The 25,344-nt window shown below is 36.4% G+C and overlaps 1 long non-coding RNA gene across 1 annotated transcript in view; it reads left to right on the forward strand.

The window, feature by feature from the left end:
- Nucleotides 1–11,277: 11,277 nt before the first annotated feature.
- The window catches only part of LOC125619386, a 44,585-nt gene continuing 30,518 nt past the window's right edge, over nucleotides 11,278–25,344 (forward strand). The window contains exons 1-2 of the long non-coding RNA XR_007350912.1: nucleotides 11,278–11,350; nucleotides 18,472–18,528. This is a non-coding gene — a long non-coding RNA (uncharacterized LOC125619386). The remainder of the gene's footprint in view (nucleotides 11,351–18,471; nucleotides 18,529–25,344) is intronic.

Genomic DNA, 25,344 nt, shown 5'->3' on the forward strand with positions numbered 1-25,344 from the left:
TGTTAGAGTGATAAATATACTTTAGCTTTCTGCTTAGAGAGGAAAGAAACCAGCTGCCCTGAACTAAAGAGAAAAATGCAGAAATTTCACTGAATGGCCCTGTTATCACAGAGTTTCAAGGACAGAAGAAAAATGAAAACTATAAGCCTGGGCAGAGTAAATAATTTCCATATTAAAGCATCTTACTGCATGCATAGACCTAAGTTGTTTGTCTTTAATCATTTAGGCGAGCCATGCATCTTTCACTCTTCTAAGACTAACTCAACATTGTTTAGAAATTTTTGAAAATGTAAACTTACACTACGGAGTAATGGTGAGCTATATAAATAAACAATTACAGTCGTGTTTTTTTGATCTGACCACAAGCTTTTAATGCCATTTTTGCATGAACATATAATGCTTCTGGATAAACAATAATGTTTACATTGTCAGGGGCATCCACTGTTATACCGAGTCATTTACATACATGATTATTTGGATATAGAGTAATCCAAGAACAAAAGAATATTATAAAACTATTAAAGCAGAACAATAGGAAATTCTTTATAACTCAAATAGCATTTCTAAAATCAAGGTGTGGAATTTTAAAGTTGTGTTTTAATCTCATTTTTGTTCTTTTGTTTTGAGTACATTTGGATTTGATGACCAGAATGACCTTTGAGTGGAATTACAACTTTAATTCCCATTTGAAAGACAGTGAATTTGGGAAGCCTTGTTGAAAGTCTTGACCATGACATTTTGTCATTTGTCTTTTTATTTTTTTTTGACCTTAGTATAGACTTGACTTTTAGAAGCTGTGAGTTGAAGGCGATGACAATGATTTGCATGCCATTGGAGTGGATATGGGTTGCTTATTTCCTCCCAGTAGGCACAATCTCTTAAAATTATTTCTAGTAATATAAGAACAAAAATTTATTAATTAATTAGTGATGCAGATATGGAGGCAGGAAGGTGTGCGTTGGCCTTAAGAAAATGTTTCTGGTTGTATTTGTAAATTAAGACTTGAAATTGCATAGGAATAGTTGTATGAGTGGAAGTTTCCCCAACACTTTAGGGTCAATGATTGAGACCTCAACACAGTGCTTCCTGGATGAGAGAACTACAGACTGGAGATTTAATGAATTCAAAGCTCACAATTTAAAAAATACAATGTGATATGAGTTATTTGTCAAGGAGGACATACATTTAGAAATAATCAGCACATCAGTTAAGACAAAGTCAATGATTCAAAATATCGTTTTCCCTTTTTAAACATGTTGTGATGTATGTTTAAAAAATTCTTACTGATGTAAGGAGGAGGAGATTAAAGCATTTTAAAAACATGACTAAAGATAGGAAGAATAAAGGACTCTTACCCCATCTCATAATGGAACCCGTGAATATATGAACATAGAGAGCCACTGGAGAGTCGCTGGTATTAGGAGGAGAGGGAGGAAATATTGAAGCTAGCATTTTCTGTCTGTAGATCCAAAGAGAGGTTTACTTGCAAAGATAGATTTACTTGCAAAGCTAAATATGCTGGGATACAATTTTAGTGACTATATCTGCTTCTATACTTTTAAGGAGAGGTGAGAATTTTATAGGAATACATAGGGTAGGGGTTTAGAAGAACCTTTTGGTTTTTGTAAAATCTGTCATTGAAAATAAACTGAAACTCTAATTGGGTGGGACCTATCACTTACCAAATATAAAAAAGTGTGAGAAAACCACCCTTTACCTTTTTTCAGTCTTATCAAATGTCACATATCTAGTGAAGTGAAACTATTACAGTCCAGTTGATGATGCTGCTCATGTCAAATCACCATTCTTCTCTGCAGCCGTCCTCGCTTAAATTATTCAAACCTGCTTGAGTTGTTACAGCACATTTGTAATACGGCCTTAAGGAATGAAAATTCGGAGGACTCCCACCCACTTAGAACCAACTCCCATCTCTTGGTGACTGAAAAAGAGCACAATAATCACGTATCAGCATTTTATACCACCATTTACAAAATGCTTTTTCTTGCAATACCTCTCATGACCCTTGGCTGCATCTTGTTATGGATGTAAATGAAAACAGTTCAGGTGGTCGTCTTTCCTGGGCAGGTGGCCATGAGTCCGGCAATGGGGTTCCTTTTTGGGAATCAGAGATGATCCCCATGCTGCTTAACAACGTTTCAGGAGCATCTTCCTATGAAGGCCAGGTTGGCAAACCAAGGTTTTCAAGTGTAGTAACTTGTAGCAAAGGGCCAAGGAGCTCCATAGAAGTTAACCCTCTGTCTCCCTGAACTTATTATGACCCCTCAGACCTTATCCCAAGAGTTTCTGACAATTCTGTTGAAGAAGGTGAGAATAGGCATGGGGAATAGAGATTATGTGATATTTAGGATATTAATTGTCTGAGTCAAGGGTTTGAAAAAGAATTCATCTATTAGAAGAAATGGGGGGACGTAAGGGGGGTGTTTTTCACACCCGTTTTCACACTTCTGAGGTGATAAGTCCAGCCCTCACAAAATAAAATGGCAGGTTTCACACTAAACCCACCCAGACATATTCTTGTAGCCTCTTACCCTGCTTATTTTCTTTGACAAAATAGGGGAAGCAAGATTTCTTGCTCAAACAACCTGAAGAGAGAGGTCTCCATCATCTTGGCTCTGCCTTGCTGTCATGCTGAAGCATGTGCTGTCTTCCACGTTGTTTGAGGATCTATGAGGAACCATTGCACTGTCTTCAATGACTTTGACTCCAGATCGATATGTTCTTCTTTGTCTAATCTTGATCTTAATATTTAGTAAATTAGATGACTGAGCTCATGGATTTGACCAACTCTGCTCATAGTTTCCACATGTCTTAAATTCTGTTGACCACCATTTTTATCCTACCTGGGCCCACTCACTGACATGGATAGAACTCATTTCTCACCATCTTTGACATGTCAACGTGGCCTGATCAATCATAATCTAGAGTTACAGAATGCTATAATTGGAATCAACCTCAGAGATTATGCAGGTTAGAATCTAAAAACCAACCAACATAACTCTTAATTTACCAACTCTCAAATCCTGTCATCACTATTTTTATCCTGGTCAGGAAATGCCATGGTCATCTCAGTAGATTTGAAAGAAAAAACTCCTAGGACTTATCCTTGATCCTTTATTGTCTTCACCACCTTCTATCTATCCATTTGCAAATCTTATCTTCTTGTTCTCTTGAACCTATCTAGTTCATTTTCAGGAGACCACCATCATCTCTTGCCTTGATATGCTAAGAGCCAGAAACAACTCTTTGCTGCCTAATCTTCACATTTCCTTGTGTGATTTTCTATATCTATCAGTTTCTAAAACTTTGCTTATAAATTTATTTCCTCTGTGATTTTTCTGATTCTGTGACCTCACTAGACTTTCAACTCCAGGAGAGTGGAGGCCTTGGGATTAGAGAACAACACAGCAGGCTCAATGAATACTTGTGTAAATGAATCCTCTCCTCTAGTCTAGAAAGTTATAGAGAAGTTAAGGGAATTTCTTAGGCCTACAAGACTAGTTAGTAAATCCACAACTAGAATTTTAGTCTTTTGACTCCCTGTCCAAAACTCTTGTCTTCGTATCATATTGTGACTACTATTGTTATTACTGTGCAAGACTGCATCATAGAGACTTGAGAAACGCAGCCCTCCTAGCTCCCGGCTTGCACTGTGGGCTGTCTAGGAAGTGAGTGAAACTAATTATTAGATCAGTGATCAAGTGTCTGGCTGAAGTCCAAGCAGATCTGGGAGGCTGAAACAGGTGGATCGCAAGTTCGAAGCCAGCCTCAGAAACTTAGCAAGACCCTGTCTCAAAACTAAAAATAAAAAGAACTGGGAGTATAGTTTGGTGGTAGAGCATCCAGGTTTAATTCTTAGTGCTGGAATAAAAGAAAAAAGAAAGTAAAGGAAAGAAGAGAAAGAAAGAAAAAACAAGAAAAAGAAAAAGGAAAAAAAAAAACACTACTCTAGCAGATTGGACATACCATCCAATGCAAATAAGTAGCTTTGAAGTCCTCTATGAACTTTAATCTTCTAGATGATCACCTCAAGGTCATTGTGGTTGTAATGCTATTTTCTAATATAAAATGGTTTGATTTTTAAGGTACTTCCTTCTGTCTGTGTGCAGTTGGAAGGTTCTTCCTGTACTTGAAGTTTGAATATAATTTCCCAGCCTCTCCTGAGAACTTGTTTGCTCACAGGGTCACAGTCCCTTTCCTGCACCCTTTGCTGATCCTTCTGCTCTGCTTTATTTGCATAGTGCAGGGCTGAGGTTCTAGAATCCGTAGACCTCAGCTGAACCTAGGCTGTCTCACTTACGAGATTTTTGACAGTGGACAAATTACTTAACTTCTCTTAACCTTGATTTCTTTGCACATGAAATGGGGATGAGGAAGGGCAACTGTGTAGATTAAATAAGAAAACCTATGTAAAGAACTTCCTGATGCTAAGTATGCACTAATGGTAGCTAGGAATATTATTATAAAAATAATCAGATATTCCTTATCTGAAAAAAGCTTTAGCAGAAATGAAAACACCTCCAAAAATGTTCTCAGCTCTCCTGTCCCTAAATAACCTTTCTTTGCCCATCATTTATCTTCATGAGCAAAATTCTTAAAAAGATATGATCTGTATTTAGTCTCTTTTTTTTTTCTCCCAATACTGTCATATATGTATGGATTGGAATATGTGTGCTGTCCAGTGTCACAGGTTACACTCTTGATTTTTTTCTATGCAAACCATGGTTATTATTAGACATTATCTGTTTCTCATGTGCCTGTGTTCTTATATTGTATGATGGATTCCATTCCCGTGGGAGAAAGAGATAAAGGGCACTAAGGTAACCTGGTGGTTTGTGAGACCTGAGATTTTCTTCATCCCACAGCCTTCCAAATACAGTGGGAAGAACCACATGAGACATTGAGTACTCTAATTAAATGGTAAATTAGTGGGCATCATTCTAGTTAGGATCAATACAGTTAGGAATAAAGACAGGTGTGTCATTATTTGGGGGAGACGCAACCAGAAATTTAGAGAGAACTATATTGCCAATATAAAAAATATGTCTCATGAGGAAATACTCCTTAGGGCAATGTTATGATTTTGAGAGCTAAGGATACTGATTGAAGGTGACTCTTAAAGATGAAATTCATAGGAATTTTGTGGACAATAGGAAGCAAGCCACAAGAGCAAAGCTACTATTAGGAAAAGTTACAAGAGGGTAGTTTTCTCAGAATCACCAAAAAACCTTGCCATAGATTGTGTAGATCTGTCTGTGGAGAAACCTTACCTGAAGACCACTAGGAATACTGGGTAGCCAACCCAACTGGGTTGTAAATAGCAACGATTTATTAGATTTGTTGACATTCTTTCCTTAATTAAACAGCCTTCTGCTACAAAGTAGACAAAATTTGTAAAAACATAGTTTCCAACTATTTGTGGTGGGCTCCAATCAAAGGCACAGAAAACTTCTAGAAATTTTTGTTTTAGTGGCTCAAAACCTCTCTCAATAAAAGGAGGCTTCTCAAAACAAAACAAAACAACAACAACAACAACAACAACAAAAAAAAAAACAGAATTCAAGCTGGGTGGGGGTGCAGGCCTGTAATCCCAGCTACTCAGGAAGCTAAGGCAGGAGGATGGTGAGTTCTAGGCTAGCCTGGGCAATTTCATGAGATCCTGTCTCAAAAAAAAAAAAAAAAAATCATCTGGGCTGGAGATGTAGCTCAGTGCTCAGTGGTAGAACATTATGCAGAAAGACCCAGGTTTGATAGCTAGCACCACAAAAATTAAATAAAATAAAAAAATAGAAATCATGCAGCAGCAACCCAGATTATACTCTATCTTGCTATCCTATGCCCAAATACTGATTACTCTACTTGGTGAAGTACAGTTGGCCAATTCTATGTTTATATAACCCAAAACTTAGTGATTAAAATGCCTATCATGTATTTTCTCCTAACAACTGAAGTTCTTTCTGAGAATAGCATTTCAAATGTTTTGTTTTAGCTGTAATGTTACAAAATACCAGTTACTAAAAGCTTAGTTGACGTGGTTACATCTAGGTCCTATATGAAGTACCATAGATATTTTGAGGCTTCTGGGATGCCTCTTGGTAAATGGTCCCAAGGTTTCCTCTTGTAAGTAGGATAAGTTTGCTTTAAAAATGAATTTATCTTCTTTTATTGTTTTGTATTGTATTTATCATCACCTTATCATCACTGTGTGCCAAACAGTTTTCCATGGCATGATTTATTCTAATAATTAAAAGAAGGCAATATTCTTTTGATAGATGACTGTTTTGTCTAAGTTATAAAATATAATTTGCTTTTTTCTTTGTACCATTGTTCCAGAAAAGATTCATCTGTAATTAGTTTGAGGTGTACAGTGGCTTACCTTTGTCTCCAAGTGAAAAACCTTCTTTTTTCAAAACAGATGAATTCTGAGCTGACAAGGTAAAAAGTCTGCAGTAATATTAAAAATGCTAAGATTTTCCAGTAAGAACTTGCTTCTAAGTTGCTATAATTGAGCTTTTTAGGTATCGAACACCTATTAAAGAAATACTCATTTTCATTATGTTAGATGTAAATTAGATGACTCACTTTCTCCATTTCTTTTTCTGTATTTTTAATTCGGTTCTAAAGCAGGAACTAGGACCAAGTGAAATTAAAGCATTGTTTTGGTTTGATTGGTCTAATATTCTTCAAAGAGCTGAGGATGACTCACAGACTGTCCCCATTTTATTAGTAATTAAACTGCGACACTGAAAGATCATATAAACTAATAATAGCTGATTAAATACCAAGGCTATACTTCACTGAACAACACTCCTAAGTTTAAACTGATATTATTTAATATTGCTCTCAGATAATTTTAATATTTGATGTTGCAGGGTAGCTATAGCAAAGTAGTCATTAAGAACAGCTATTTTATTTTTGTTGGAGAGGGGTTTTCACTTTGAGTAGAAGAAAAGACAAGATAAATAAGGTGCTTGTGATATCTATGGTTTTTATTGCATTGATTAATGCTTTTGTAACTGTCATGTTTCATTTTGGTTTATTAAAAATTATTTGTTTTACTCTTAACCAAGTAATTCATGTATATTCTAGAAAATTTAGGAAGTACAGATAAATAAAATGAAAAAAATTCAGAAACTATGCACAATGCCCCAACTGTAAGTAACTACATTTTAGTGTACATGCTTCCAAATATTTTATCCATGTACATTTATGCATGTACTTAAAAAGAATATAAACCTTTGGATACTTTTAAAAACCTCTTTTCCTCATTTAAGAATATACTTGAATGTTTTTCAGTGTTATTAAATATTCTTTCAGAATACTCTTTGCCTTGACTGCACTATTTTTTTTCTTTAAAAAAAAATCAATCCCCTATTATTGAGCATTAAGGTTGTTTCCAATCTTTTCTGGAATGTAAAAAGGATTGGCATAAATTTGCACATAATCTATTTGCTCTCTTGGAATATATTTCTAGAAAAGGAATTGCTGGCTCAAAATACATATGGATTTCAGACTTTTGTACCTTTTTCTTCATAAAGATTACACTGTTTGTGTGCTACTTTGCTTGTTGCTTATTAGTTTAGTCTTTTCAAACCTCATAGCTATTCCTCTTGTGGCATCAAAACATACTGTGTGGTTGGGCTGGGGATGTGGCTCAAGCAGTAGCACGCTCGCCTGGCATGCGTGTGGCCCGGGTTCGATCCTCAGCACCACATACAAACAAAGATGTTGTGTCCGCCAAGAACTAAAAAATTCTCCCTCTCTCTCTCTCAAAACACACACACACACACACACACACACACACACACACACACAAAATACTGTGTGGTGCTCCAAATTGGTAATCAAAGTGTCAAAAGGAATTAGTTAAATTCTACAATACCCTGATTATTTGTTAAATTAATTTAACATAATTCTTTATGCTAAAGTTAGTAAAGGTAGTTGTTTCTGGATCCATCTCATGTTTTACTATTCTTCTGTAAGAAGTCTCTAAGAAATTGAAAAAGAAAACCTGTCAACTGCAGTCTAATGTAGTATATCAACACTCAATCCAGATTTAGGCAAATGTCATTCATTAATCAGAGGCCAATACAAGAAGCAAGAATTGTGATGATATTAACCAGAGAAATGTTCAAGGATAACTCTAAAGCAGAACAAATAGCCTGTTCACCAAGGAGGCTACCACACAAATTAATGTGCTCACCCTAACAGTGGCAAATCTTCCAAAGCTCACCCAGGTTTGTTGCTCAGATGACATCTGTAGGAAAAAGGCCCAGACATAATTTCAGCCCTTAATCTTTTCATCTCTTTCAAATTGTTTTGTTTTTCTCTGCAAATTTTGCTGTGGAGATTATGCATCATTTACATTTTAAAATTCCAAACAATGATGCATCTTGATATTTTCATTAGTGTCTAGAAACCTCTCTATAAAACATGAAGAGGATTTGTGAGCCATGCACCAGCAGAGAAAACCAATTAAAGTATCAACCTCTCAATCATATCTTCCCCCACTTTTACCGCTAAAAAAGTTTCTAGCCTCAAAAAAGGAACTTAGTTCTCGGCAACTTTAGCATAAAATGCTTCTTCAGCTTTTCTTAGACACTGACCATCTCAAAATGCAAGTGTAGACAAAATTAGCCCATGAGATTAATTTTTGGTGATTGAACTTATATCTTAAAAACTAAGCTTTTTCACTTCCTCATGCAAAACAAATTTCTTGAAGACAAGTTTCCATTTCATGCTTATATCCTTAAAGTGCCTAATCTTTGATAGGCATTTGTGTGGAGTGAATGAAAGTGTCCCTATGCACCCAGAAAAGCAACATAGTGCATAGGACACTTAGACAGAATGCCCAGCTTCTTTCTGCTGTACCAGCTTCCAGCTACTAGGCAAGTTTCTAAATCTCTTTGAACTTTAGTTTTCTTAGTGAGAAAGTAATCATATAATTAAGTTTTCTCCTTAGAAAACAGATTATTTTGAGATTAGGGGAAATTAAATAATAGAATATTGTGTAAGCTTCTCAGTACATTTCGAAAGAAAATTATTATTTTGAAGGCACTTGTCACTATTTTCTGTATTGATATTCTTATTTGTCCATATTGGGGTTGGAATGATAACCTAGAATAGCCCCCTTTGTAGGTAATATTTAATTTTTTTCATACATTTCATCTCTAGAGATGTTTTCCTAGAAATGAAAAAACTGCATTTAATTATTTTTCTTTCTTTAATTTGTTCTTTTTATTTAAATTGAAGGATAGCATTCATGCAGAAAAGTGCCCAAAACCATAGATGAAGAAATCCATGTAAATAGCAGTTTGATCAAACAATCAGTACGACAGAAGGCTCCCTCATGTTCTCTTCACTACCTCTCTCCATCAGCAAGGCAATCTGTATCCTGGCCTCTAATACTATCATTTAGTTTCCCATGACATTAGGTCAAAATGGAGTGAAATCAGGGAATACACAAGGTATGTTATATAGCAAATTGTCTAACATCTTTAGGCTTCTATTCTCTTCTTTAAAATAAAGTTAAACTATCAAGGTTCTTTTCCATGTCGACATTTGATGATTCTTCTAGAGCACACTATATGTCTAGGTTAGAAGTACTACTGTAGAACAGCTTGTGTGGTTTGTAAGCTCAGGTGGTTCTCACAGAGGGTATTTTCCAAATGAGAGGTGGCCAGTCAACTTTATCTCCTGCCATGAGTATAGCCGAACTCATGGGCTCAGGAGGAGTAGGTGAGAAGGAACTGGGGTAATTCCACCTCTCCCACATTGCTGGAAGAACTACCTCAAAGCACCATCCTTGCTTGGTACATTGGGCATGAGCAGAGTAGACGAAGAGCAGGAAATCCTCTCATTTGATTGTTTTAGATCCACCATTTCGTTGTGGGATAATGTGGACTTCTACTATTTAGCAATTAAAATTCTGTTTGGGTATCGATGTAGTGACACATGAGTAATTAAAGTCTCCTTTTTGTCTTAGTGATATAATATCTAGAATTAACCTATCTTAGAATTACTACTGTCTTCAGAAGCTGGGTGAGTTGAGGAAGAACAAGTTAGGCTAGCTTCCCACAAAATTCAAAACAGCAAGCACTGCCATCTTCCTCTAGTTTTGTGACCCATTTCTGCAAAGGGCAGAGTTTTTTTTTTTTTTTTTCTGTAGTTCTAAGACTTTCTTCATCCTGAGGGATGTACTTACAAGTTTTTATTTTATAATCTTTCCTGAATGATTTATTTCAAAAAGAAGAATTCATTTTTTAAAAACTGAAGGACAAGAAACTCCTTTTCTCTAGGCTTGGGATTCCAAGACCCAGTGCCCCTGATGGGAAATATGCAGATCTCCAGAATTTGAGGGCCATATATTTACCCCCAGTACTTCCTGCTAGAGCCAGGACACAAGTTTTGATCTACGACCCAAAGTAATCTCTTTCTCAAGATGCTTCTGTGGTGAGATAAGAAAGTCTCTTTTCCTTGAGAAACACTGGGTAGGACCATATGGCCCCAAGGAAAAACAAGAACTTAATTGCTCCCACTCACAGTGACTAGAAGAAAATCTTCAGTTCATGGTCATGGCTGCCTAGGATAGTGGCCTGTAGAGCCAGAGGTTCACCATATATTCTGTGCCATATCTTTGTCCAACTTTGGGAAAGACAGACACATCCTCCTCAGGAACATTATGGAATATGATTTCCCACTCATGCAGAAAGAGCCTGAGAATGGGCAGTTGTCTTCTCTGGTGCCCTGCTACCTGAATAGAATGCTTTCACTTACCTTTGTGAACATTGTTAAATACAATCCTACTCCCAACCAACATTTCCCCCTGACTCCTCCAACGTCCAACAAGAAACCCAACCCCAAAATCTAAACACCAGACAAGTAGCTTGAAAAAATGAAAATAAATGTTCAAATCCAAAAGCCGTGTGCTTCTGTGATCGAAAATCTTTTTCTTAGCGAGTGGGAGTTGCTTTCATCATTGCTGGTCATATGTTTTTGTTTTTCATTTTCTGGTGGAGAAGTTTTCTAGGGTATTTTTCAAACTTTCCAGCTTAGCAAAGCGTTGGCTAAAATTGAAAAGAGAACTAGGCGTTGGGTCGGAGGCAGCATTAGGTTTGTTCTTGTGGGGGGAGCAGGTTGCTGACACAGCGAAAATAAGACAAAACATTTGAAACTTCTGGCTTTGTACTTCTCAAATGCCTCTTTTAGAAATCGCTTAAGTCGTTATTAACATCCACCACCCACCTTCCCTTTTTGGTCCTGACATTGGGTAATAATAGATAATGTTGACATATGTTCCCTGCTGGTCAGAAATACTATACTTCTGTGAAAGGTAACATTTTCAAGCTATGACAAAATGTATTTTACTTGGACAGAACATTAGTTATTGGACTAATCTCAGAATGTGGGCTGTGGGGTAAAAGTTTTAACTTTTCAGTGGTGGGAGAAAGTTTGCTGGGAGAGTAAAGCATCAGTATGGGGTGTGTTTATCTTTCACCATTTCTAAAGGTATTGGCTTGGTGTCAAACTCTCATGTCCTTAGGAATGTGAAGGAAACATTCCCAGTATGTATGAAGAACAGCTGTCTATGGACACAGCACCTTTTAAAAATGATTATACCCAACTTTACTGCAGTATGGATTATGGAATCAAAAAATATTTTTTCACTGTGTACCAAAGAATTCTGTTTTACGGGCCAGTTTTGAAGCTTTTAACTGCATGAGACATATGCTGCAGTTCTGTTGTTTGTTCTTCTTGTGATGTACTCTGAAATATGTTTTTTAAAAAAAGGAAAAGAAGAAAGACAGAGAGAGACAGAGAAAGACAGAGACACACAGAGAGAGAGAGAGAGAGAGAGAGAGAGAGAGAGAGAGAGGGAGAGATGCAAATTCTTCTGATCTAATGTGGTCCTCAAAACTACTTTTGCAACTAATTTAGGGGATGAGTTAGGAAATGCCCCAGCTGGCTTCTATGTTACTGAAGTCTGAACAGCCCTTTGCAAAACTGGAAAAATTGATTTTGTTTTGAAGGCTCACACAGACTTAAGTGTTGTGGAAGTTGGACAGAGTTTTTATTGAATCTGGTCCTTTGTGTTTTATGACAGTCTGAATGGGTGTTAAGATTCCACGAATAAATCTCCTGCCGGTTCTGAAATTTCTGATATAAACATGAGCTCTGTCAATTTGTTCTCTGCACAAATGTCTTTTCAGAATGTTAACAAACACGGTGCATTGATGGGTGGGTTGGCCTGTATGATTTTCCTTTTGTTTCTCAACACTGTGGCCACTGAGAAATGGGGGGCAGCTGGGGAAGGGGCTGGTGCTGGTGGAGAACCAGGACTTCAGCGCAGGGAAGAGGTAGCTCTAGACTGGTTGAGGAAATGATGCTAATGGTTCTTAATTTAAAGTCTGGCCAAGGTGCCACATCAATTGTGGCACAATCCACATCAATTGTGGATTGGCTCCCAAGAAATGTATTACTTATTTTCTTCACTGCCTCAGGTGAATTACTGGGAGGAACATTGGTCAGGAAGATGAGAACCTCGTTTTAAAATATTGTCTTCTTGTATTCTGCATCCGCTTGAGATTTTTCAGTGTACTTTATACTCAAACATCAAATTGACAATACCCTAAAATTAGTTTCCAACTAAATACTGTAATTTAAAGCAAGCAAGCCAAAGGAAAGAAGTCTCCTTTTTTTATGATAAAAATTAGGTCATGCACAATATAAACACTTTTAAAGGAGACTCATGATTGAGTTTCAGGGAATGCTGTGTTCCACAATGAATTGTTGTGCAAAATTGCATATTGTATAATTTGAAGTTGTATAATATGTAGCTATCATTATAGCTATCATTCTCAACCTAGCACCGGGTTTTCATTTTGAAGCACAAGTCCAAATCTCAGTGACCTAAATCTTATTCTTCAGATATTAAATGCTCGGACCAGAGCTATGATGACTCTTTTTTCTTGCATCAACGAGAATTTATTATGTGGTTAAACTGCCCAACAGCATCCAGCTCTTTACTTAGTTTTACGTAATTGCCCGTCCAGAGTGATGCTCTGGTATATGGAGTCATTCCCTAGCTGTGTTCTCCCCTAGGCACTGCTCTTGATGAAGACTTAGTTGAGAGTCTGGGTCGTCATTTTAGTTATATTTACCTTCATGATGAAATCAATGCCCTAACGGGATGCTGCATGGGAGATTTTAAAATATGTTCTTTATTGGCCTTATAAATTGAGCCAGTTACTTGATTTGCTTCTCTTTGTGGGCCAAATTCTGCCCTCTGTTCTTACTTGAGATCCCACTGAAGTAGTAATTACCAAGTGGAAGTGTACTAAAAATGTTCAGCCAAATTCTGTTCTAAGTTGCTGTCTTGTAACTCCCAATGAAGTTAATTACGACTTAGTAAGAACTAGTGCTACGGCATCTTAAGGGCTTTGGAACTCTGTGATCTGCCATCCAAGACACCAGGCCAACAGTCTGCCTTTAAATATTTCTTTTCAAGAGGTGAACTGACTCTGTTGAAGGTAAGAAATGGTTATGCTAGTAACTACATTTGTAATGGGGCTTAAAGAGTAGAATTTAACATCTTTGAACTTCAAGAAGTTTGATCTTTTTTGTAGTTTCTCTCTTTGGGGTGTCTGTTTTATAGAAGATTTAATTCTTTCTCGTGTGTCAAGAGTCCTTTAGTGTGAGTTACCTCCTGTCCCATCTCCCAGCATCTCTTAACTTTAATAGTATATAATTTTTATTTCCATTCATTGTAAAGCATTTGCTTTAGTTGTCACAGCTCAGCTATCATTTCCTGGAGCTAAATCATTATCTTCCTTAACTACAGATGTTTATATTATGCATAATATAATTTCTTTCATAAGAAGTCATTATAACTTTTCAAAATACCTTGGCTCTCACTTAGCATATGTCTCAGTTTAGCCTTTGTTATTATTATTATTTTTTTAACATAAAAAGGGCCCACGACCTATTGGATAGCAATATAGTGTGTACTACTACTAAATAGGGTCCTTATAACATTTTGATTCGGTGCAAATAAGGTTCCAGAGAAAGAGGCAAGTTGTGGCCCATGGTTTGGTGTGAGAAGAACACACTATAATTAAGCCCATCTGCCGGACTGTCCCACGGGGAGACTTCTAGCCCCTGATTGTTCAATCTTTGCAATTCTCTGTTAAGTGCCGGAACCCTGGTGGCCCAGAGCATACTGAAAAGCTTCTGTTGTCTCCCTTTGAAATAAAACATAAAAATAATGTTAAGCTATAAAATCTGTGCCATGAAGGCCAGCAGAATTTTGGTTTTCCTGGGATAAATATTTTATTGTTTTTAATTAAAAAAATTTTTTTTAAGTTAAAAATTTTTTCAGTTTTTTTTTATTTGTTTGTTTTTGTTTTTGTTTATGCTTCTTTTGGTTAGCACATAATGGGCTTGTTTGATTATGTAGCAAAAGAGACTTCTGACCAAGGTTGGGCTTTCATAGAAGACTTTTAAGACTAGGAGAGGCTTGAGTTGAAACTTGAAGAATTTGAAGTTATGTAGGTCATGGTGGGTTTGGTGAATTGCTTTGACTAGGAAGGATTAGGGGAGAGGACAGGATTGCAGGGAAGTTGTGTGTTTTATGTGCAGATGAAATTTTCTATGGCAATGCACCATTTAAAAAATAGTGGTGCCCATGGTTTTGTATATACATAGAACAGAGATTTGTGGAAATTAGGAGGATCTCTTATGTTGGAGAGTTTAGATGCTACCTGGAAAAAAAAAAGAGGAAACAATAGAATTTTGACTAAAAGACAGTAAATTCACACTTTAGAACCATAACTAATTTGACAGTGTTGAGAAGATGCTTGGGTGGGGTTGAGGGTAATGGTGAGGATAACAGTTGATTGGCCATTTTTACATGCAAACAAGTGGGAGAGCCTAAAAAGATTTCAATGGAAAAATTTAAATAATGGGAATGAAAAGACAGCTCTCAGAATGACATTCATGTTTCTAGCTTTTTTGATTTGATGGTAAGTGATTTCTTTCTTTGAAATTTTAAATTATTTGAAGAAACATACCCACCAGAGAAAGGATAAATTCTCTTTTACATATTTGTTGTCTTTCTGAGACATTGGTAGGGGAACTCTGCTGGCTTAATCTGAGAAAAGAAATACTGCATATCTTGGAGTCAGAAAGTTGGGACTGAGGAGGATTATGAGGACACTTCTGTGCCATATTAAGGGATTTGAACATTCCTTTTTTATTCTCAGTTTTTTTTTTTTAAATTCATACCTGACACAATTTATTCTGCATCTGCAAATCTTTACTAATGCATACATGCATGTTTATTAGCTAGTGTGTATCTCTCTTGATTATGGAATGCTCTTTATCAGTCACCAATATTAGATTCACACTGAACTGGCCCTGTCTTTTTGATTTCTGTGGCAATGATTCACCATGATCCAAGTCCTTTGTTTTCAGGTGAATACAGGGAACTGTTCGTGCCTCCACTGGTAGATGGCAGGATAGTTGGGGGTGGAAGGTGGAGTCAGTTGTGGAAGTTGGAGCAAATGATTAACTTCTGTGCCAGTGTGTGTCCAATCCCACATGCCAGTCCTAGACATTTCATTGCCATCAGAGAGAGGAGCTAGGGAACAGGTTGACAGTCTATTTTTAGAGGAGAGGTGCTTAGCTGGGGTCCATGATCTGCTAGAGCTGAACTCTCATGTAGGAATGGGTAAGAACATACAGGCTCCTTGGGATCAGTCCAGGCTGAAGTCCCAGCTCAAAAACTCAGCAGCTGTTAAACTTTCTGCAACTGAATTTCCTTCTATATAAACAGGGATACTGATAATATCAATCTTATAGGGTAGTTGCTGGGGTAAATGAGAGAGCATGATAGAAAGTTTAACAAAATATCTGGCGCTCAGTAGCATACAATAAAATTAGCTAGTGACAGTTCTGTTAGATGGATATCAGGGACTCTGTGAATACCTAGTTAGATGTATTGTTTTATGAGAATTTTAAGAATGTGGGGAAGTATATATTATTCTTTCTCTGAGAGAGAATATAATCAAGAGCCGCTTAACAATGGGGATACATTCTGAGAAATGCATCGTTAGGTGGTTTCCTCATTGTTTGAACATCCTAGAGTGCACTCACAAATCCTGATGGGGCCGTCAGTCACTGAATGCGGCCTCTTGATGTAATCAAGAGATGTGGTAGACACAAGATATATCAGACTGCTGCCCTCATAACATGGCATAATATTTGTGGTAAACTTTAGTTTTGTTTATAAGTGGAAGGAGTATTCTAAGACAATGATAACAAATATCATTCAGTAAATAAACTAGTTAGTTGGTCACATATTATCCTTATCAAGTCTCATGTATGGTATATGGTTACATATACTATATGTTTTTATGACTGCTAATGTAGTAGGTTTCTTTACACTAGCATCACACACATATATACACACACATGCATTTGAATAATGTGTTGTGCCATGATGTTATGATGGCCATGACATCAGTAGGCAATAGAAAATTTCAGTTCTATCATTGTTTTGTGGAACCACTGGGATAGAGTCTGCCTTTGACCAAAATGTTATGTGGTGCATGGTGGTATATAGTTTTCATTGGAGTCTTAAAGAAATTTACAAATTAAAAACTAAAAAACAAATATACCCCAAACAAAGAAAAACAAAAATAAGGTGAAGGTTAAGAACTGTTCTGTATAGAGTGGTTAAACAGTTGCTTTCTAAAAAAATAGATAATATTGTCTATTTTATATTAAAGTAATATTGAAGGGAAAGTACAGAGTGTTCCTAAATACCTATGGCCCCTGCACACTCACAGCCTTCCACATGAATAACACCCCATGCCAGAGAGACACAATTGCAATGGATGAACTCACACCAACCCATCATTATTCCCCCAATTCCATATATCTTAGGGTCTCTTGGAGGTGCATGAGCTTTGATAAAGGTGTAATGCTATTATCTACTTCTGCAGTTTCATACACAGAGGTCTCACTGTGTTAAAAATCTCCAGTACTCTCTCATTCTTCCTTCCTCCTTCATTCCTGGCGGCCACTGATTGTCTTACTGTCTTCAATACTGACATTTGCTTTTTTTCCAAAACAGTCATATATTTGGAATTATGCAGTATTTAGCTTTGTCAAATTGGCTTCTTTCAGTTAGTTTAGGTTTCCTTTCTGGCTTTAGGTGGCTTTATAGCACTCTCTCTTGCTCTGTCGATCTTTCTCATTATCTAGATCTTTTTTCCTCTCACCTATTGAAGGACATCTTTGTTGTTTTCAAATTTTGGCAATTATGAAATAAGTTTTTTTTTTCTTTTATAAACACCTTGGTGTAAGACTTTGTGTGGACATAAGTTTTCAACTCTTTTGGATCAGCCTCCAGGAGCATGATTGATGGAACAGTCTTTTCCCCTTGTAATTCTCAACTCTTTCCAATCATCCTTCCCCCCCTGCAAACATTCCCAATACCACCCATCCTGCCTGGATAAATCTACTTAATCCTATCATTCTTTCATCTGCTCGTCCTCATCCAGGTGCCAGGACAGTACCACTCTCCACAGCAGGGTTCCTAGGGGTGGGTGTCTAATCTCCCTAAGAAGGAGTCCACACTGGATGCCTTTCATCCTTTATTCTCCACCCCACTCCCTTTCTTCCCTGGGTCCTATTTTCTGTAGGTCCAGATCTTTGTTAGGGATCTGAGAAATAAATTCCTTCTACCGAATTGATGCCTGGCATTGTGATTCCTCCAAGGTATGATATTTACATTTTAATAGGTCAGAACTTTGAAAGTGGTGCAGTAGATTGGGGTGGGCAGGTTGGAGTGGAGATTTAGGCCACCTGGCTGACTTGTTTGTGTGGAGTCTGGGGGCCATTATGAACTGCTGAAATCCTGCTCTATGATTCACTGTTTCCTCTCCTGAATAAAAACCACACCTGTGAATTTTCATCTTTCTACAGCAACCAAGACTTTTTAAGTCTCAGGAAAGCCATAAATTTACTTTACCTCAGTTATTCTTTCGGCAAAATGGGAATAGAATTAAACTTGCTGCCTAAGAACAGACTATAAATTGAATCTTTTTTGTTTTCTCTTTTGTTTAAGACACCTGGAAGATGGAAAATACTAAGCGTTATGAATTTAAGTAAGAGATTTAAACTACAAAATATTACGGCGTTAATGATAGAACAGATTTTTCTTAGAAATCCCTTTGGGATAGTTTAAACTTTCATTTATACAGTAAAAGTATTATTTAGCTTGCCTCTTAATGTTATTTTGTAAAACTACTTTAAAATAACAAACAGAAAGCATTGTTCACTAAGACGCACTTTTTTTTTTTTTTAAAGGAGTGAAAACATAGTTGTAACATTACTTTTTGTGTGGCATGTGAAAAAAAAATCCTGGAAACACATGTTTATTTTTTTCAGTTCCTGACCACTGTGTTTGGAAAAACTGCCAAGTGTGACTTAAAACTTGCAAATACAGTAAGTAATTTGCTTTAAAATTTGGTTCCATAATGTCTTGGGCTGTTTTTTGTAGAAAAGGAATTGTTATGTTAACTTTGACTTCTTCTGATCACTTTACTCCTCTGAAATCAGTTGCTGCAGATTAACAATGGATTCCAATGAATGAATACACTAAATGTAACTGACAATCTTCATATACAAACACGAGTGGGGGACATTATCAATTCTCCAAGAAGTACTCTTTACGCTTTTCTCCAGGCGCTTAAGGACAGACTTTTTAAAGGATGTTGAAAACTTGCCAAACCTTCTTTGTATTTTGAAAGTCCACATCAAGGAGGGGTAGTAAATAGTCATTGAGTATAGGAAAAAGGAAACTATTAGCATTGTTTTCTTTTAAAGATAAAAAAGGAGTCCCAAGGAAAAGCTTCATAATCTTTGAAATATGTACATGTTGTTTAATCAGTTTAAACAAATGAGAACTTGAAATTTATGTTTTTGTATAACTAGACAAAATAACTCATTACCTGCTACTGTGATTAAAAAAACAGGTAACTGGCTATTTCAATTGAGGGAGTATCTCAGGAAAATCATATTTATTTTACAAGTTATAGGCAGAGTGGATTAGACATAATTTTGAATTTTCAAAGTTAAGAAAAGTCATTATACACACATATAAATTGGGTAAATATATTTGTGTTTGTTTTTTAAAATACAGTAGCCAATCTTCAAACTTCTCTTTCTCAGCTCCTCATTTTTATCACATAGACACTGGTCTGTTAAGTATTAACATATTAAAATGTTTTCATTTGACTTGCAGGCAGACATTATTGCCGCACATTTTTGACCAGCATGATAATATAAAAACATTTGTGAAATTCTCTGTGATCCAGCAACAGCATTGTGACGAATTTCTAAAACCCGGGGGTGTTGCTAACTTACAGGTTTTTTTGTATGTAATGAGAACTAACTTAATAAAAATACTTCATAGTGTATGGAGGACTTTGTTGTATATTATCTCATTCAAATTTAACAATAACCCATACAGCTGATGTCATTCCCTTTTTATAGATGAGGAAAGGAGATTGAGAAATTAAGGCTATAGGTGGACATTAATTCTCTCTCTCCCCAGTTCTTGTTGCCTTTAACATACAAAAAACCAAACAGGAAACAAACACATATTTTGAAATCATTACTTTTGACCTCTCTTGGAAGACTTCATAATGAGGAGGCTTTATCCTGTCTCTACATGTTTTTGGCACCTAGTAAGGAAAGGAAGACAGATTTGCCTGAGTGCTAGTATGGCATGTTGGAGAGCCCTTGGTCCACATACCTGGGGTGGTTGCCGGTATTTTAAGATTTACTTTACATACATTCTGGAAACTTTAAAATGCACATGGATCAATTAAGGAGATCAATTAGTGAAAACACTAATCTGATCCGTAGGTCTGGAGTAGTACCTGAGTTCGAATATCTAAGAAACTTCTATAGGCTGAGGCTTTTGGTCCCAAGTTAACTTTTGAATGGTTAGATCTTAGCTTGTTCTGCCTCTCTTTCCTAGATCTTCCCTCTGTGAGCATATTGTGTGCTGCCCATTTTCTCCCCAAGGGAAAGGTCTATGACTTTCTAGACCAGTCTGTGGTAGAGTTCACTGTAGGAATTAGAAGTTGAAAAGAGATAATATTACTTTTTTGCCATGGATAGAAGCAGCATTTTCTTAGCAGTTTACCAGGAAGAAAGCAAAACTATTAGGGATCTTTCTGACCTTCTATCTCATTCTTCATTTGGGTTAGAACTGGGAGGGAAGGGGGTTGATTATTAGGATCAGACTTGTGGTATGTTCTTCTGTTTTTGCCCTTGAAGCATTTATCTGCAAGAGGAGAGAGACAACTGGTAAACAAAAACAAACAAACAAACAAATAAAATGCATGGTTTATCAGATGGAGGTTTTAAAATTTTGTTGGGGGCGGGGTGGATGGGGTAAATCTTACTGAACAGGGAAAATTGAAGATTATGTAAACTATGACCAAAAGAGACTAGATTAGTGCCCCATGAAGGGCAGGTACTCAAAAGATATTAATTTCCTACCCTTATGCATTCTTGAAGGTATGTCCTGTATTTGGTTCTTGTGTTCAGGCCAGAGAGGAGACCTCTCTTGTTTCTGGGCATTCACGTGTGCTGTGTCCCCTTGTTACATGGCTCAGAAAATCTATGGCATTTGGGAAGTCCTCTACTGGGATCTTGTTAGATCCTTATCCTTTTAGTTGCTTTATGATATATGGACTTTCCACATGGGTCTATCATCAGTGACTGATGATCATCCCCTTGAAGACTCATTCCACCACATAATTAAAGGGAAAATGAGTGGAGATGTGCTGTTAAGCAGGTAAGGAAAGGCTCCATCTGCTTCTTTGATAAACGTTCTCTTGGGCTCCCTCGGTTCTGCAAGGTGAAAGAATGAGTTCTAGAGATTCAAGGGTTAGTAATTTGGGGAAATGCTTTGCACAGTACCTGGCCCACGAAAAGTCCTTAGGAATTATTTTTTGAATAAATAAGAATGATTGGTTGAATGCTAAATAGGCATTATCTAGTGAGCTAGGTACTTAAGCTTCCTCTGTCATCCTGGGCCATTGCTTAAGAAAATATGGTGGTGGTTCTGCAGGGAGGTAGGTTTCAGGATTATTTGAGTGACACACTCTTGTTATAGTCAGTACTGTCAGTACCAGTTTATTAGTATGTATACCTTGGTCTTAAGGGAAGACTGTATTCCAGTTTTCTGTAATTGTGCAGTAAATTAGACTTGTCACACGTAGATGGGAGTTTCATAGAGTCTTCAGCTAGACACCAAAGAACTTATTCTGAAAGCCACTGTAATAGCTATTTGTTTTAGGATTGACTGTACTATTTGAAAATGTCTTTCACTTTGTTTTCATTATACATGTATTACACACGTTTTCTAGGTCAACATTAAAATAATGTACAACTAATTGAACTAATTTGGCACTGGGACATAGAAGGTTCTAAAATGGATGCGCTCTGAGTTTTACTATCCCTCCATCTGAAATGGCCAGCTGAAATTCTCTTGACTTCCTCTTTGATTTCTTCATCTGTAAACCGGGCATAGTGTTTTGTTCATACAAAGGAGTCTGTGACCATCAATTAGGTATTTGTTGTAAAGGGCTTTGATAGCTTGAAAGAATGACCTTTTATAAAAACAGGATACATTGTATTTACCCGTACAGTATTTTCTTGATTCTAATTATAACTCACTTTTTTCTAACCCATAGAACAAGAATGGAAAAAGGGAAAATGTGAGTACAGAAAGTGGCACTGATTTCCATCACAAAAAAGAGATTTTACAGAGCTATGGAGGGAAGTTATGCCACAGCATAGGCTGATCCTGGGTGGGTCTAGTCTTAAATTTAAATGCTGCCTAGAAGCCAGACAGTGGGGATTCCTTCTGAGCTTCCATGGGACTAGGGGGAAAGAATCAATCGTTGGTATTCATATGTAAACTTTAAAAACCAAAAGTTGTCACATTTAGAGTAGGTTTTACAGATCTTTTACTTTAACATCATCCTTTCATAGAGGACAAGATAGAAATTTAAAAAGTTTATGCAACTTTCCACAAATTGTACTTTCTGTTCTGATCTCATATGGCAAGGTTATAGGATGCTAAAAGCATTGTTTTCAGAGATCGGTAAAATTAAGATGAATCCTAGTAAGCCAAGCTGAGCCTTTGGGATCTATTCTATTATGGTATGTGAATGATTTGTTTGATTTAAAGTTTCTTTATGTGATTTCATCTCTGTTATCAGTTATATCTCTACAGATCTCTTCATTTTCTGGGTTTAAGAAACGGACTTTGGTTAACTTAAATAAAAATAAGCAAAAATAAATAAATACATAAATTAAGTAAAAACACAATGAGATATAATGCAGTCCAAAGAAGAAAAGAAAATAATAAACAATCAGGGCTCAGAAAGTTCCTGCAGAGCTGCAAGGATCCACGTAGCAGAACCTATGGAGAATCTGCTTATAGTCCTGGGATGGGTGGAGCAGCTGAGTTAAGCTAGACATGGCTGGGGATGGGGTAGATGGATGAGGGGTTGGTGACATACTTTTATGGACACATTGCCAAGACAGAATGCATAGGAAGGGAGAGTGAGAGATTATTTCTAAAAGAAAAAAAGAGTGCGCAAGTGAGCACTTAGTTACCAAAAGAGGAAGGTATGGATATTTAAGGGGAATTGGACTAACAGAAGTTTACATTTGTCCTAGAACTTTCTCATTACCATAAATAGGAAAGAATGCCTTAGCGTCCTAAGAATGCCTGTGTACAAAATTTTAATCTGTAAAATAACTTATGAAGAAATAACTGAATCTGGACATGGTGGTACATGCCTGTAATCCTAGCTACCTGGGAAGTTGAGGTGGAAGAATCACTTAAGTCCAGGAGTTCAGCACCAGATGTAATGTCTCAAAAACCAAACAAACAAATAAATACATGACAATTCAGTTGTTGGCATGCAGTCTTAGTTGATACATTTTTTTTCTCCTTCATGTCCTCCTCCTTCACACTGGGGATTGAACCTAGGGTTCACTACTACTGAGTGACATCTCCAGCCTTTTCATTATTTATTTTGAGTGAGGGTCTGTTTAAATTGCCCCGTCTGGCCTGGAACTTTCTATCCTCTTCCTTCAGCCTCAGGAGTTGCTGAGATTATAGGTGTGTACCACCACTTCTGGGTTATACTTTTTACTTGTTTATTTCTCTCAAATCCAATTATATTTAGATTTTCAGATTCAATTTAAGTCAACTAGAACAAATATTGCAACTCTAACAGATTTTTTTTCCAGTTTAATTTCAAGCATTCATTCATTTGTTCACTTGGTTGATTCATTTATTCAACACAAATAGTCTTTCTGAAAATAGAGGATTCAGTTTGTGACACTGAATTGACAGAAGAGAGAAGCAGAGGGTTTCTTTTTATTAAACATATGTTACATGACAGACTAGACTGGTGGCTTTCAAGCAGTGCTCTAGAGTGGCTAAAAGTCCCCAGTGGCCTTTGTTGGAGAGTGGGTAGGGAGTTTGGGTTGTATGTCTGTTCCGTGCCTCTTCCTATCTGCTCACTACCTCTTACCTCACCCCCTCCATCTATTTCAACCAGGAGGGCTTCTATTTTATTTTTTAAATTTCTAAGCAGGATTTCTTTTTGTAAAAAATAGTTTGAAAATATCTTCTTAGTCCTAATCCTGCAGTAACAGGAAAAATGTCTGTTGAGGCATGAGTATTTAACCTTCTTGATTTAAAACATATTTTGGATCAATTTGGAATAAACAGAGAAAGCTTATTGTGGGTGAGGGTCTGTACTTTTAATTCCTTTTGGGGAATTAAAAAAAAAACATGTAAAATACATCAAATTTCTTAGCTTAACTTAGTTGGAAAGATGAAATAAACCTGTAAGAACAATCAAGAGGCAAGAGAAGAACTGATTTCAACAATAGTTGTGGATTGGGCCACCTTGTCTGGTCTAGAGAGAGCCAGAGGAGAATCACTGGGTGATGGCCTAGGGCCTTCTAAGGGATGAAAGGTTCTATTTGGGTTTAAAGTTATATGAGTTTAAGAATTTTTTAAAAACCCGGAAGTCCTTTTATGTTATGGGTTATTTCTGTATCTTGAAATTATCTAAATTTATAAGTACCTTTTAGACAACTTTTGGGAAAATACAAAAGCAATATTTAAAATAGTCTCATATTCTTTCTCTTCCTTTAACCTGATATCAGTAGGTCTGAGGTGAGAAGCAAAATCACAGAATTTTATTTATGTGTATGAAAGGTTAATGTGTTTTTTTGTTTGTTTGTTTTTGTTTTAATCTGGACTGTACAGATATAAGAAAAAATGTAAGACTAATAAATATCAAAATTGCACAGATAATTAGAATTTCTGCATTTTCAAATTTTACTTTTCATTTAGTCCCTGGCATTTCCTGATGAGTGAAGCTTGATTTGATGGTTTTCTGTTATGTCTGTGTTTGATGATCTTAGTTCTGTTGTTCCTGTATTTAAAACATTCTTATAAGCCACTTTCGAGTAAAATTCCACCCAGTGACTTGACTTGCTCTGAAAAAAGTTCTAGAAATAAGAACAATTAGCCCTCTCTTTAACGATGCAATTGTGTTTTTTAGCATATGTTATGAGTGGTGTTTTGGCAGGCAGTTGAAGTCATCCCAGATAACTGATTGTGTGAGTGACCAATATCTTCCAGGGGTTCCAAGGAAAGAACAGTATTTTAGGAACGTTCTTTATTTTTTAACTGCAGAATGTTATATTTTAACAAGTTGATAGACTAAAAGATCATGACAGTTTCTTTTTTTCCTTTTAAAAGAGGGTTTCTGAGGAGTACAACAACATTCAATATTTCAAGTACTAAACATTTCAACTTCTTTAAAAAATGGATTAGCATAAACATCTGATAACTCCTGAGATTTTTTTTAAATTAGTTTTAAATCATGGATTGTTAAAAATTTTGTCATGTAAAGTGACAACATTGTTTTTAAGACTTAAATTTATAATTGACCTTACTTTCATGTGATTTTTTTTCATAGTAATGATTCCTTTTCAAAAATTGAGAAGAACTCTTCATTTTGCTTTTTTTCATGTTAAATACAACTTGCACGACTGTTTCTTTTTATTTTGTTTATTTTGCAGTTCTCTCTAGGAACTCTTTTTTAATATTTATTTTTTAGTTATAGGTGGACACAATGTCTTTATTTTGTTTATATTTATGTGGTGCTGAGGATTGAACCCAGTGCTTCATGTATGCTAAGTGAG

Source organism: Marmota marmota, unplaced genomic scaffold, assembly GCF_001458135.2.
Source record: "Marmota marmota marmota unplaced genomic scaffold, marMar, whole genome shotgun sequence".
Classification (NCBI taxonomy): Eukaryota; Metazoa; Chordata; class Mammalia; order Rodentia; family Sciuridae; genus Marmota; species Marmota marmota.